The sequence below is a fragment of the Cygnus olor genome, chromosome 7 (assembly GCF_009769625.2).
Source record: "Cygnus olor isolate bCygOlo1 chromosome 7, bCygOlo1.pri.v2, whole genome shotgun sequence".
Taxonomy (NCBI): Eukaryota; Metazoa; Chordata; class Aves; order Anseriformes; family Anatidae; genus Cygnus; species Cygnus olor.
Window position 1 is genome coordinate 263,853 of NC_049175.1, and position 13,846 is coordinate 277,698.

At 40.1% G+C, this 13,846-nt stretch overlaps 1 protein-coding gene across 7 annotated transcripts in view; it reads right to left on the minus strand.

Moving 5' to 3' along the window:
* The window catches only part of USP54 (ubiquitin specific peptidase 54), a 101,629-nt gene that overhangs the window by 76,039 nt on the left and 11,744 nt on the right, over positions 1-13,846 (minus strand). The window contains exon 2 of one of the 7 annotated variants that reach the window (XM_040563400.1): positions 11,400-11,530. The exons of 5 other annotated variants lie outside the window; for them this stretch is intronic. The gene's annotated coding sequence lies outside the window, so the exon portion shown is untranslated. Of the gene's footprint in view, positions 1-1,926; positions 2,049-11,399; positions 11,531-13,846 lie in introns of those variants that run through there. One more of the 7 variants, XM_040563392.1, reaches the window with a different exon arrangement.

Genomic DNA, 13,846 nt, shown 5'->3' on the forward strand with positions numbered 1-13,846 from the left:
AGATGCTGAAATATCAACAAGCTTTAAAGTAACATTTTCAAGGAGGGTGGGAAATGGCTAAGGGCTTCCAGAAAAAACAATGTGCCACTTGCAAAATTTCTACGGAAAGTCACATCTATCACAGTAATAGGTGCTGTAGTGAAAAAAAATATACTTAACAGTTAAGGAGATTTTCAGGTAGAAAAGTAATTGACCAGATTTCACTCTGTAGGCTAATCCTCCCATGTCCTGCATGACTTATTTGTTCACCTTTGCCTGGCAACCTAAATTACATCACCTCTTCAGACTGCAAATCTGCTTCTGACAGAACACTGGTATTCTCTACATAGGTAGAGTAAAAAAATTATTATTAATTAAACACTAAAGCAACGTGACACTCAGAGGTTCCTCTCCCCCATATGTGAGGAGCACACAAATCACAAGTATGCATTAATGTATCTAAATAAAAAGACTCCATTGGTCTTAAACCATGACAGATTAACACGCTTAGCCCCTTAAAAAGCCCACTATTGATACAAGTCAACTGGGACAATGTAGATCTCAGGATGAGGCTGATCTATCCATGCAGGATGCCCACTGCAAAGAGCAATACACAATACCAAGCAGAGTATGAACATCAGCAGCTAAACATAGACACTAAAAACATTTTCTGTTGCATACTGATTAGATTGAAACACTGGCAAGGCAGCTACTGAAAGAAACCTGCAGAAAAGATGAATTCCTAGGTATATATCCAAAGCTAAAAATAGCAGGTATCACAACAATTAGATATGGCCATACATTGAAGTATTTTTTTTTTTTTTTAATAAGGGCTTGCTCCAGAATCCTGCTCTGCAGATTTAGCCATTAAGTCTGCTTTGGAATAAATTAGATGTGGTAAGAGATTAGGACCTGACCTGTGCCTTTCCCATTTAAGATTTAAAGAGAAGTCTTAGCCTACATTTTTAGCATAAGAATACCAGAGATACCTTCAGCTAGCCAAGAGACAAACCTGTGAAAGCCTTGCTTTACTTTGTCACATCCTTCTGCTACACAAGACAATGAGAGGTCCTTCTGCCAACCTTATCTTCATTATTTCCCTGAGCAGATTTTTTTCTAGTATTCCTTTCCAACAATTTAAACATATCTAGTGAAAAGTGAACACATGAGGTCAGAAATGAAAACTGCAAATATGGAAGTCTGATTAGCGTGGAGATTAAATGAATCTTTAAAAATAAAGATTTCAATGTCCCTGCTACCCTTATTGAAAAAGCAAACACCACAAAAAAGGCCATTGTCAATTCTTTGCCTTTAACTAGCAAATGCAGCTCCTGAGCACGGGAAGATTTCCTTGGTGGGAATTCTGCATGAGCTTGTGCATTCCCACCTAGCTGGTGGAGGGCACAGGGGTCACCCTCCTCTAGAGACAGCCTACCAGCTTCCCATCGGCAACGGGGGGAAGGCAGCTGTAAAACACCTCACAGCCCTCCTCATGCTCCAAACTCCTGCATTTTCCTTCACTCACCGAAGTACCTTGAGCTGTATTTAAAACAGCAGCTCTACCAAGGACAGCAGGTACACAGCACGATTCATCACCCGGAGAAACAGCAGCCGTGAAGGCAGTGCCTGGCGTACACCTGCTAACTCAGCAACAGCTTAAACAAATATATGTAAGCGGCGCATTACAGAGAAACAGGTAGAGGTGCGGGTAGAAGGCAAAATGCTAAAAAAAAAATAAATAAATGTTTGCAAATAATAAAGCGTGGTTCTAAGGAGCATATCCTTCGCGTGGCGATACGGCAGCAAGCACGGCGCTGTAACGCCGCAGAGAAAACCCACCCAGGCTGCAGCGGACCCGCAGCTATACGGGGACCTCCCGCGCCCTGCCGCCAGCAGCCCCCAGCCGGGCTTCCCGTCCCGGTGCCGCCCCGGTCGCCCCGCACTCACCGCGGCCGGGCCGGGCCGGGCCGGGCCGCCCCGCACCCACGTGCGCAGCCGCCGCCGTTTCCCGCGGCGCGCTGAGCGCGGGAGCAGCAGCCCAAGCCCCGCCTCCTGCCCCGTGACGTCACCGCCGCGCACCTGACCGGCGTGGGCAGGTCGCGCCTTAAAGGGGCGGCGGGGGGGAGCGGGGCGCTGCGTGCCGAGCCCGGGGAGCCGCGGCCGATCGCGTCCCGGCGCCGTTGGGCTCCGCCACCTTCCTGCCAGCACCCCAACCGCGCGGCAAGCACCGCGCCACCGAAACACACCAGCCTCGCAAGCTCAGAGGGGATGCTGGGGGCCCTAACTGCAGCCACTGCGGCGCTTCTCTTTCTCCCCGTTACCACTAGCACAGACTCACTGGTCTATACTGGCTAGCAGGATTAATCACCACGTCCTCCAGCTTCCAGGGCAACTTTGCACAGATCAGTTCCTCCCTGTCTGCTGCAGCCCCTCACCTGTAAAACATCAGCTGTCCAGCCTTCCTTTCGCCATTCGCACCCATGCTCTCAGTGCCAGCCCTTACACTTAGGTATCAAAGGTGAAATCGTAACAGAACAAAGCGCCACTCACCGTCCAACTAATCTCACAAAGGCTTTACTTAGCCTTCTGCAGGTATTTCCAAGCAATTACTTGGTTCTGCAGACATCCCACATCTTAATTTGTTTCTATGCTTGGGTTCCACCACCAATTACACCAGCACTCATCAAGATCGGTGCTGGCCTTTGGAAGGCTTGCAGAGCAGAAGACAGGCGGGTACACGCAGAGTTACACTTTGAGACACTGTATTAGAGCCTCACATTGAAACTTGGCTTCTTGCCTTGGTAATAGGGAAGGTAAAGAGATACATCTATTAAAATATCTCAATTACATTCAACTCTCTTCCCCCCCTCAAATATTATTCATTTTTTCCCTGACATTTTTAGGCATTTAGAGGTCTAAACATTTTTTCTTGCTCAGATTCTTCCTATTTTTTTCCTCATTTCACAGTATTTGTAATATCTGTGTTCCTGCTTTACAAAGGTCACTATACTAAAGCTAAGCCCACTATACTAAACGATCAGGACTATCTTTCTGAAAATGGTGAATGTGATATGACGCTTTCTACACTAGAATTTCACATACATACTAATTTCAAACTGTACATGGACAGAAGTCATATGATAATGCTCTATTATTTTTTTTAAGTAGTTACAGCATCTGAATTAAATAGTGTTTGTAAACACCGAATGTTAAACACCTTTAGAACTAGGAGATCATCCTCAGCTCTCTAAGCTATTACTCAAACAGTAAAGAAAGTTTCCTTAGTTGCTTTTCCATCTTTCATTCTAAACTGAGAAACAGCATGGAACAAACTGTTTTATCTATGCTGCAATTACAAGAAACAACACTTATCAAAAGCTAGGCTAGTAATTTGATAGTGCTAGTTTCAATTCAGCATCTCACTGTCTAAAATACTAGTGGCAAACAACCAGTGAGGTTTTATTTTAAAGAATATTTAGAACAAGTTATCTTAATTATTGATAGCATTCAATGTGGAATATACACAGAATGGCCAAGGTTGGAAGGGACCCCTGAAGATCATATAGTCCAAAACGTATTTAAATACATCAATGTATTTTTCACCCTCAATGAGAATACATTTTAATCACTTTAAAATGTCACATAAAAAAAAAACAACCACCACCACCACCTCAGTTGATTGCTACCCATCCTGTCTGGTGTCCTTTTGATCACCAAGCTCCCACCCTCCCAGTCGGCTGTGCAGGTCGAGCTGGAGCCTGGAAGTCGGCTCTTCACAGCTGACAGCTCAGCTATTGTCTTCAGCATGTTTGCAGTGCTCTTGCTTATCCAGACTATTGTGTTGCCTTCCTGTTGCTTTCCCCTAGAACCAGCTATTAAATTAAACCAACATTACACATATTCTAATCCAACACAGCTTTCCACTGGCAATGTTAATATTAAAATCTTAATAATTAAAATTACAGTTCAGCTCTGTTTTGCACAGCAAGATCACAACAAAATCACTTCTAGATAGACCTTATTCTAATTTTATGTAAATAACGTTGGATTTTTTCCCCCACCTTTCAGTAGCCTAAATAAAGTAGATGCCATTTCAGAGTGCTAGCTACTAGGTTTCTAACATAAGACGTTCCATTTACTTTTATTGCAAGGAGACAGTTCAAACTCCACTTTACAGTGAAAATGGGTGTATCTGTTTCATAGTCCATGCTTATGCACATAAAAATCCTTGCATGGAAATGCTGCTGAGGAGTAACAGAGCAGTACAGGTTAGCATGGTGGTCTGTACTCAAGGAAGCAGGCAGCACTAGAAAACTCCAAGTATTTAAACAATTTGCACAGGACTTGCTCATTAGCCTTCATTTTTCACATCAATCACCTATAGTGTTTCCAAACAACAATGATCTTACAACAAAGGTGAGTTACAACTCATTTTGGAAGTGTATCAGCGCCCACTGCTCTGCTAAGCATTGACCTTCCTCTATTTTATTCATAAGTCAAGTTCATTGCTCGACCAGGAGATTTTTTTGTGCCATCACCACATTGTGGTTTTGGATTATAATTGTACTAACAGAGACTTCATAACACCATACTTTAACTTACCCTTACAAATAAAGCTTCTATTACATATCTTAATGCTGTAATTCTACAAAGAGAAAGGAAAATGCTAGGCACTTGAAAAGGACCTCCAACAGCCTAACCCAGCACCCCATTGTGGGCAGCATCCTGCCTGTACCAAACAAAGAGAGATGCAAGGAACTTTAGTTGGTCAATCATAAGTTAATAATTACCTTCTTTTCCTTAAGTTAAACACAGAAAGTGCAACATGATGTACCACAAACAATAAGGCAGATGGTCTGTGTTTGCTCAGGAGATTTTCTAAAGCAGCAAAGCGAGGTACAAGTCCAAATCCATGAAAAACTAAATGATTTAAGGCACCCGCATTCCAGCTCTTTAAGAGAAAAGAAAGCCCTGAGTTTTCTGACCTACTTATTACTAAAACAAACATTTCTTCCTGCTTTCAAAAGCAATAGGTGAGATGCAACATGAAATTATTATGTTTCTCATTTAGATCTTCACGGTAACATAAAAGCTTGGGTTTTCCCATGTGTGTCCCACACTACTCGAACGCTTAAATTATTTTTTGTCCTGTCTCCAAAATACAGCTTAATGAACTAGAGGCTGGGATCCAATTAATACTGTATTTGTTCTTTCACACTGGCAAGGATTCTGAGTTCTGGAGAAGAATTTGCTCATTAAGTCCTTTTTTTTTTAATTAGAAAAAAAAAGTGTTACATTTTTTCTGACCAACTAGCCTTTCTGTCAGTCTAATATCCTCACTGATCCACCAAAATACACATTAACCATGGAAACCTACCCTTAGGTTTATGTGCTTGGGAGGCAGAAACATAGGGAACAACTTTGCCACACCACCAACCCTTCGCTGCTGTTGCAAGCCCCTCCATTAGCCATGTTTTTCCATTGCACACCCAGAAGCATCGGCGCTGCTTAGAGCTGGTTAATGAGGTTGCAACATCTTGCATTTTCTGCAGTATGGTATATCCTTATTATACATTCCTCCTCCTACATAGCTGTCTCATCCTTCCAGTACCAGCAGCACACACTATTGGCATTCTCAGAGACTTAAGCATTTTTTGGCTTACTTTTCAAAGATAATTTTTATCACCGAGTGTTCATTAGCAATAAACAGTGTTACCTTGCATTCCATCACAGTAATGATCACACATACTCCAAGTATCTACATCACTTGCTAGATTCATACAACCAGCTCTAAATTTTTAATTTAAAGTTAGACTTTTAAAGTAAGACTTAAAAGTAAGCTGGTTTTCATGGTTCAAAAGCATACCATTTCAATGCGACCAGAACCTGGACAAGTACAAACTTGTGAGTTTTTCCCCACGTATGTCTGGAAATTTGAAAGCTAGTGATGAACATATTTAAATAATCAATACTACCTATAACTTCCTTTGTAGATAACATGAACACAAACATCCAGCTTGAAAAGCAAGATATGGGAATAAGGAAAAATATTAGAGGATGTTGCAAGATGCTGGGCCCCTAAAGCTTCCCTGTCAGACACCTCCCTTGTTGTTAGGCATTGGAATGGGCTGCCCAGGGAAGTGGTTGAGTCACCATCCCTGGAGGTCTTTAAAAGATGTTTAGATGTAGTCCTTAGTGATATGGTTGAGCGGAGGACTTGTTAGTGTTAGGTCAGAGGTTGGACTCTGTGATCTTGGAGGTCTCTTCCAACCTAGATGGTTCTGCGATTCTGTGATTTAAAGGCTGCTCATCACCTCTTGTCCAGCTGTCTGAACTTCCACGTTCCCACACAGAAACATCTCAAAATGGCAATGTAGTAATAATAGTACAAATGAAAATGGCAAAAATGTAAACTGAAAGCAGCACATAGTAAGTTATTAGACAGAAGAAACATTGAAATGATGGAATTTCCTTCATACTTACTTAAACAAAAACCTCCATTAAAGATTGCTTGAAGCTGACAAATTCCATTCTCAGGCACAGAATTCAGGTTTGGCTTGCTACACTGCACACAGGCTGTTGGCTTTGACTCATGCAATCGCTTATTCCTCTCTGAGAAAATAGGGACTAAAATTGCAAAGCAAGGTAATTTCCAACCGTGATGATTAAAGAAGTGTGTTCTAGGGTATAATAATGCAAATACAGACTTGAAGGATGCTAACAACACGTGTTACAGCCTCAGGTAACTGAGGCTGTGCTCATTTCTCCGTGGAGAAATATACAATGGATATTGGGAAAGATGTCATAAACAAAACAATTACCTACAGTACACTCCCTGTTTTCTTATGATAATAACACATTGAGTCCCCAGAGTGCTGGACTGACAACTGAAGTCATTATGAAAATGAGGAAGAAAAAAAACCAAAACTATTAACTATGCCTGTCAAGGGCATAATGTAGGAATAGTGAGCTGAAAATCTTGTATGGTATATCTTGTACTTATGGAATGAGTACCAACACAAACAAGATGAAGGCTACTGACTTGGGAGACTTTCAAAGCGTTAGGACTGGCAGCAGGCAGGCTGGCTGCACCACAGCTTTCCCTGGTGGATATTGACTCAGGGTACGTCATCTCCACTTACAAAATATTTTTTTAAATCACTGATATGAAAAAATAGTCAAGAAGCATCCATATCTAGTGTGCATCGGTTTAAAAATAATGTTATACACACACACACACACAATAACACTTTGCAGTTCTCTTCCTGGGGCTTGCACACCTCTCTCTCCCTCACTCTAATTATTTCTGTCTTTCCTATCAGGCCCCATTTTCCAAACCTCAAATCATTTGACTACTCAGCTTCTGTTAAGCTGAACTGAATTTTCTTGAAGGGTTTGCCCAAACTAGATGCAATACTTCAACTGAGGTCTTCTCTGAGATAAAAAGCTTATTTCCTATGTTTTACAGGCTGTACTTATTTTTAGCCCTCCTCATATAACATTTGTCCTCTTATATAAGTAGAAATTGTGGAGAGTTGTCTTCTATTTACTTATTCCTTGCTCTGTTTTTGCATATTTCACAATTTCTGTAGAATTTCAAATTGCCTCTATCTATTTCCTAAGATTTTCTCAACTTTCTCCAAACAATTTTTGACTCAGAAACTTGTATCCTATACATCTGTACTCCCTCCAAGTTCAGGGGGCATTTTTAATGAAAGAATTTTTTAAGCACAATCGCTCTCCATCCTATCACCAAGGTCATTAACAAAAACACTGAAGTGAACCAGAATGAGAACAGATCCAGCAGACCGTGCTGGATCCGCATTCAATACAGCCATTTCATTCCGACAGACGATCATTAATAACCACCCACTGGGCACAGTCATCCACGTCTCGCACCTACCCTACCATACGTTCTTTCAGGACATGTTTCTTCACTTCTTTATAAGATTATTGCATGAAACAATGTCAGAGACCTCACAAACATTAAAATACTAATGTTTGCTCTTTTCTCGTCAATTCACAGATCTTATCATCACATTACAGAAGAAAACTAAACTGGCACAACTATCTACTCCTCCTAAATTTGTGGTGGTTGTGATTCGTGTTCTTGCTGTCTCTCAAAGCCTGATAATGTGTGCAAGAATTCTGTACAAGGATTTGTTCAAAACACTGAAGACAGAATAATCTATGATCTCCTGTCTCCTCCTTCCCTGCCTGTCCTGTTCATTTTCAAATCTTCCAGCATCTCAGATAACAGCTAGTGGTACTAACGGAGCTCTGGGCACTGAGGGGGGAAGATGGTTTTGGTGGTGGTGGTGGGTGGTGTGGTTTTTTTTGTTTGTTTTTTAATATGTCAAAGGATGAATTTCATCAGGTACAACCTAATAAACTACCCAACTACTAGGAAGTATGCAGAAGGCTAGCTTCAGACTTGCCATCCATCTTAAAAGTACTCCGTGCTTTTTATTTTCTCCGTGTGCTAACTGCCGTTCACTTCTGTTCCTCTTCAGCTAATGTTTTGAGAACATTTTCATAGTACATGCTTCAAATTCATCTTACATGACTATGCTGCCTATCAAAAAAATAATAATAAAAGTCACATTGGAGGCATGCATATATAGGCAGCTAGGAACACCGAGTGGCAAGGATTGCTCACAAAGCACCAGTGCTGTACAGCTGTCTGCAGGCAGCGCGGGCCCCACGCAAAGGTTGAACAAGCAGCAGGTACTTCTAACCCATGCAAAACCACTAGCAATTGCTAGTTCAAAGGCCATACAGAGAAAGTCTGTATTAAGACAGTAAAACTAACAGAACCAGAGCTCTGCAATCCAGAGCTGCAATCACATCAGCCCAATTACAGGGCAGACCAATTAGCAGACCATTTGCAGCATAGCTTGTGTCCATTATAACATGCCTGTACACCCAACTAGGCACCCACAGCCGGGTTGGATGTGCCAGTGTGGGCACACTTTCTTCACATACACACATACTAAAGCAAGGATTGCTAATACAAACCAGATTACAACCCGACACCGATGATACTTCAGATACTCTGGCTGTAGCAATGTATTTATTCTGACAGCACAGTGCACAAAACCAGAGAGCCTTCAGTACATTCCTACATTGTTACACCACTGCATTTAGAAATGTTACTTGCTGTCATTGCCCAAAATCTAACTACATAATAATAGAGTCTTATTATAGAACATGGGTATGTGGCAACTTAAGATTTACATGTTTGATTTCATTATTTTAAAATAGCAACAGAGCAAGAAGAAAAAAAGTTTAAAGATGGCAGCAGCTCTGGTGCAGCTCTGCTGATTTTTGCCGGAAGACTAATACCTACGTTCTCCTCAGCGTACTGTAGGATATTTATCATACACCCAAATTGTTTATTTCCTTCTCACAAGAATTATACAACGATTACACAAAACAGAAAACTGTTTTTTACCTTCTGTGTACATTAAGCATACTCATAACCTTCTAGTTCTTTCCCTTACTGAAAAAAAAATCTCATATCTAGCCATATGTACCAAAACAAGTACGACAGCTTCACACAGTTGTAAATTAATAAAAATGGTTAGGATAACAAAAGCATCTCAAAATTAATTAGTTCCCCTAAAGTGTGTCCAAAGTTCATCTGGCACACTGTATAATTTTATAATAATAATTCATAAAAAGCAGAGAAAAATCTGACAAGTTTAACATTAAAGGAAAAAGACTGAAAAAACTACCTGTGTAGGCTAAGATAGTAGTTTAGTCTTTAACTTTTGAGAATTATCTCATTGAATCTAGTTAATAGTACAAATACTGATGCTTTTAAAGAGGAAAAAGACATTCCAGACATACTGTTTTGCCCACCACAGAAGAATGATGCTAAAACAGTGATTTATCATGACTTAACATGACACTGACCATCAGCTGAAGTGTATGAACTGACTAACGCAGTTCTAGTCCAATTATGCTGAGAAGTAAAACGTGTTAGTATAAACTACTAGTGAACTGAGCATAGATGCTCAAGGGAAGTTTTGGATAATATACTAACCAAAGACAATTTACATTGCAACAGTTCACTGATTTACAGCTAACCATATTTTGACAAATGAAGCTTTAAGTTATAAGGACAAGGTTATAAGGACAAGTATTCAGGCTTTAGCTGATAGGATTTTAGAGGTATTTGGTGTTTTTTTTTTTTCTTTTGTGCTAGAGGCACACTACAAAAAAAAGATGAATGTATTGGAAACCGGTGGGAATGTTACAAATGAAACAGTTCTTTTTATGGATCCTGCTAGCAACACTGAACACTAATCACTATTAGATAGCACTGTACTGGCCAATTTGCACTAGGCTGTCATTCAGTACATTTTGAAAGTGACACTAAATAACAACTGGTTTAGATTTTCTTTTAAATGAAATAGATGAATTTCTCTTATTTCCATAACATAATAATTTCAACCAGGAACTCAAGAACTTAATGTGTTGAGGCAAATTAACATGGTAAGTGGCATACCTTGCAGATTTGAGTTCCACTGCTGCTTCATGTCACACCTATTTCCATCCATTAAAAATAACAATATTAAAAAAGACACTGATGGAGGCTCCTAACATTATCTTTAAACTTGGAAAAACATAAGAGCTCTTTCCTATCTAGTTCACTACCTACTTCATGATTAGCTTCTCTGCTGTATTCATAACCACAATGGAATTCAGTCCAAATACACATTTAGTTTAACAATTCTCTAACAGGAATGGAATGGGCACTACTATCTGTATTCAGCTGTATTCACAATGCTTGATTACACTTGGTTGTAGCTCAGTTTCATTCTGTCTATGCAGTCAGAACACATCACAAGGAGTAGTCACTGCTAATTAATCTATGAAAATTAGTCTTGAAATTAATCTTGAAAAGACTGAAATATACAGGTCAGCTTCTGAATTAAATCTAATTTTGTCTTGTGTATAGATATGCTCTTAAGAAACATTAGCAGAATTATCTGCTAACTCATAAGAACTCATTGTAATGCAGTTTCATTATGTTACTTCGCACATCCTCCAAGAACTTCTTTCTTCCCCACAAGAAGAAATTAACAGATTTTAGAACTATTTCTGTAAGAAGGCAGACAGCGCAAGATCTGGTTGCTGTTCTCACTGAACCAGCGATGCGACAGCACTGGAACAGCCAGAACACCTGAATTCTATTCCTGGTTCAGCACTAACATCCTCCGACAAGCCTCTGTGTCCATCCATTCTGCCTACCTGTAACACCGTACTAAGGGAAAATTTGTTGTAATCACTGGACTGAAAGACTCAAAACAGCATTACAGTAAAAAAAACAAAAGGTGAAAAATATGCTGAGAAATTAGCTCATCTCAATTACTTTGAAATTTCAAACAGTAAAAGGAACACTGCCTACTTACATAGCAAAGATGATGAATAAATCCTCAGACACTTGCTCACCAGGGAAAGCCTTGTTTTTGGACATCCATCCCAACAAACAACGTTGCTGTGCCATATAAAGTAGCCGATTCTCATTCCATCAAATTTCAGCCTGCATAACAGCAACGTACAATTTTACGGTGAAGGCTGGAATGGAAGCTGTGGTAATAAAGACACAGTGGAAAACTAATGCTGTAGTGGCCCAGTTCTCATTCCTCTAAAATTTTAAGCGCTGTCATCTTTTCCATAATATCAACCCACCCATACTTGCTCTTTCAACAGATAAGCTGAACCTAAAGGCGTTACGAAGCAAAATAAAAAAGTGCATACTCCTGTCTTATGCAAGAGCCTGCACTTACCAATGAACCGAAGATGCCAACCTGCTCTCATTTGTATTTACTTCCCCTTAGATGGGTCAACAGTTTGGCAACTTAAAAGCTGGATACTTTGAAACTGCAAAGTTTAAACTGATTACATTTATGAAAATTAGATCATGTCCATAGCTCTATTGAAAAATGTGCTTATATTTTACTGAGTAAACAACTTTTGCCAATGTTATTACTTCTGCAGACACAGATGTTCGTTATCCCTGCTTAACTGGGCACAGCAAGAATTAATCTGGAACCCGGGCAAAGACAGAAGAACTTAGACAACATACTGTCTCACTAAAACCACCTTCCACCAGCAACCTAAAAAGCTGTGCCACCCACAGAGCGCTGCAGGATCATTAGGCACAAATTTACTCCCAGTAAGGGCTGGCCTCCCCCACACAGAACAAGGCTGCAGTCGAACACTTCTGATAAACATGCGAAAATTTGTATGCAAAGACTGTAGATCACACGGTCCTGTATACAGACCTTACGGATACCTTCCTGGAGCACAGAAAATTAACAAGTGTTTTGTGCATAAAGCCATTATCCTTCTAAAGGTTGGCTCTCTTGTAATTCTTGCCACCACAGCCCAGAAATATTAAAGTAGAGACAAAAAATACATAGCAAAAGAAAATGAAAAGAATAGACAGTTAGACCTGTTTTCCTGATTCCCTTCCTATGAAATTGCAAGCGATTCTGCATTATTTCACAATAATCTGGAAAGTAAAGAAGTCATGAGGTAACAGGTTTAAAAACAAGTATAGAGAAACGGCTTTACAATACATCACAAATTGTGGAATTCTGTACCACAGAAAGTTGACTAAGTCAAAACACAATTTGGATCAAAAAGATTAGACTTGTTAATGTAGCACAGGCCCATCAGAAACAACTGCAAGTTATTGTCTAGATGCAGGTTTCAGTTCAGGATATCCCTAAACTACTGCCCATTGAAAAGATTAGAAGTCAAACAACAACAAAACACAATGGAAGACACGTTCCAGACTTGCCTTGGTTTTTATAATCTTTCTCTAGGCACTTCTTTAGGTCACAGTTGATACAGCTTGGCCAGTAGGAATGAGGCAACTCTAGCCAAAAGCCCTTCTTGGAAAAAAAAACAAAAACAAAAACAAAAAAACACCAAACAAACAAACAAAAACAACTAACTAGCAAACAAAAAGGCATAAAAGCTAAGACAACGAATTAATTGTCAATTGATTTCTGGGGACGAAGAATAAGAAAGAGTTGACTCAGGTGAAGAACAAATTTTTTAATGAGGCAACCAGACAGGGACCCCAAGCAAAGTTTCTGCCTTTATTAACCATTCTTCCTGTTGCCAACTAGCAGCCTACCAATGCAGAAAGACAATAAAGGAAGTATGAAATGAAGTTCAAGTATATGGACCCTGGTAGCAACAGGCATAAACCTAAACTAAGAGAACAATCAGCTACAACTCTGTCATAAAACCAAGGGCGAGGAGGACAGAACCCCATAAAAGCAGAAAATGAAGTGATACTGGAAGGCAGCCAGTGGGAAAAAAATGGCATGGTAAAAGTTCAAAGCTTCAGAAATGTAAAATAAGTGAGCTGAAAGAGAATCCCAAACCCCTTATTGATTACTACCAGAATAAGAATACAGAATAAGAATACCACACAAGTTGTTCTATGTTTTTCCCTGCATTTTTCTTCACCTCACTTCAAAGAATCTGGAGGAGCTGAGTAAGCAAGCTATGTCATCGTGCTTCATAAAAGAGGCAGACCCTGTATGAAGTGCAAACGCACAAGGTGTGGAAATTTATCTCCCAATTACTTAAGTAACAGGTATTGTTGCTTTTTATTAGTACATCTTGCAAATTTATGCCATTTCAAAGATGCATGCTAATACTTTGCCTAGCAATTCTACCTGATTTGGTCTGCTACTAGGCAGAGTTATATTTCTGACCAAAACATAACAGCTACATATGCAGCTGAGTGACATATAAAACCCACAACACTCAGAACACAAAGCTTTCAATGCTGGCATCCTGGCTGCATCCAGAAATCAGAAGGTACCAGCAAACA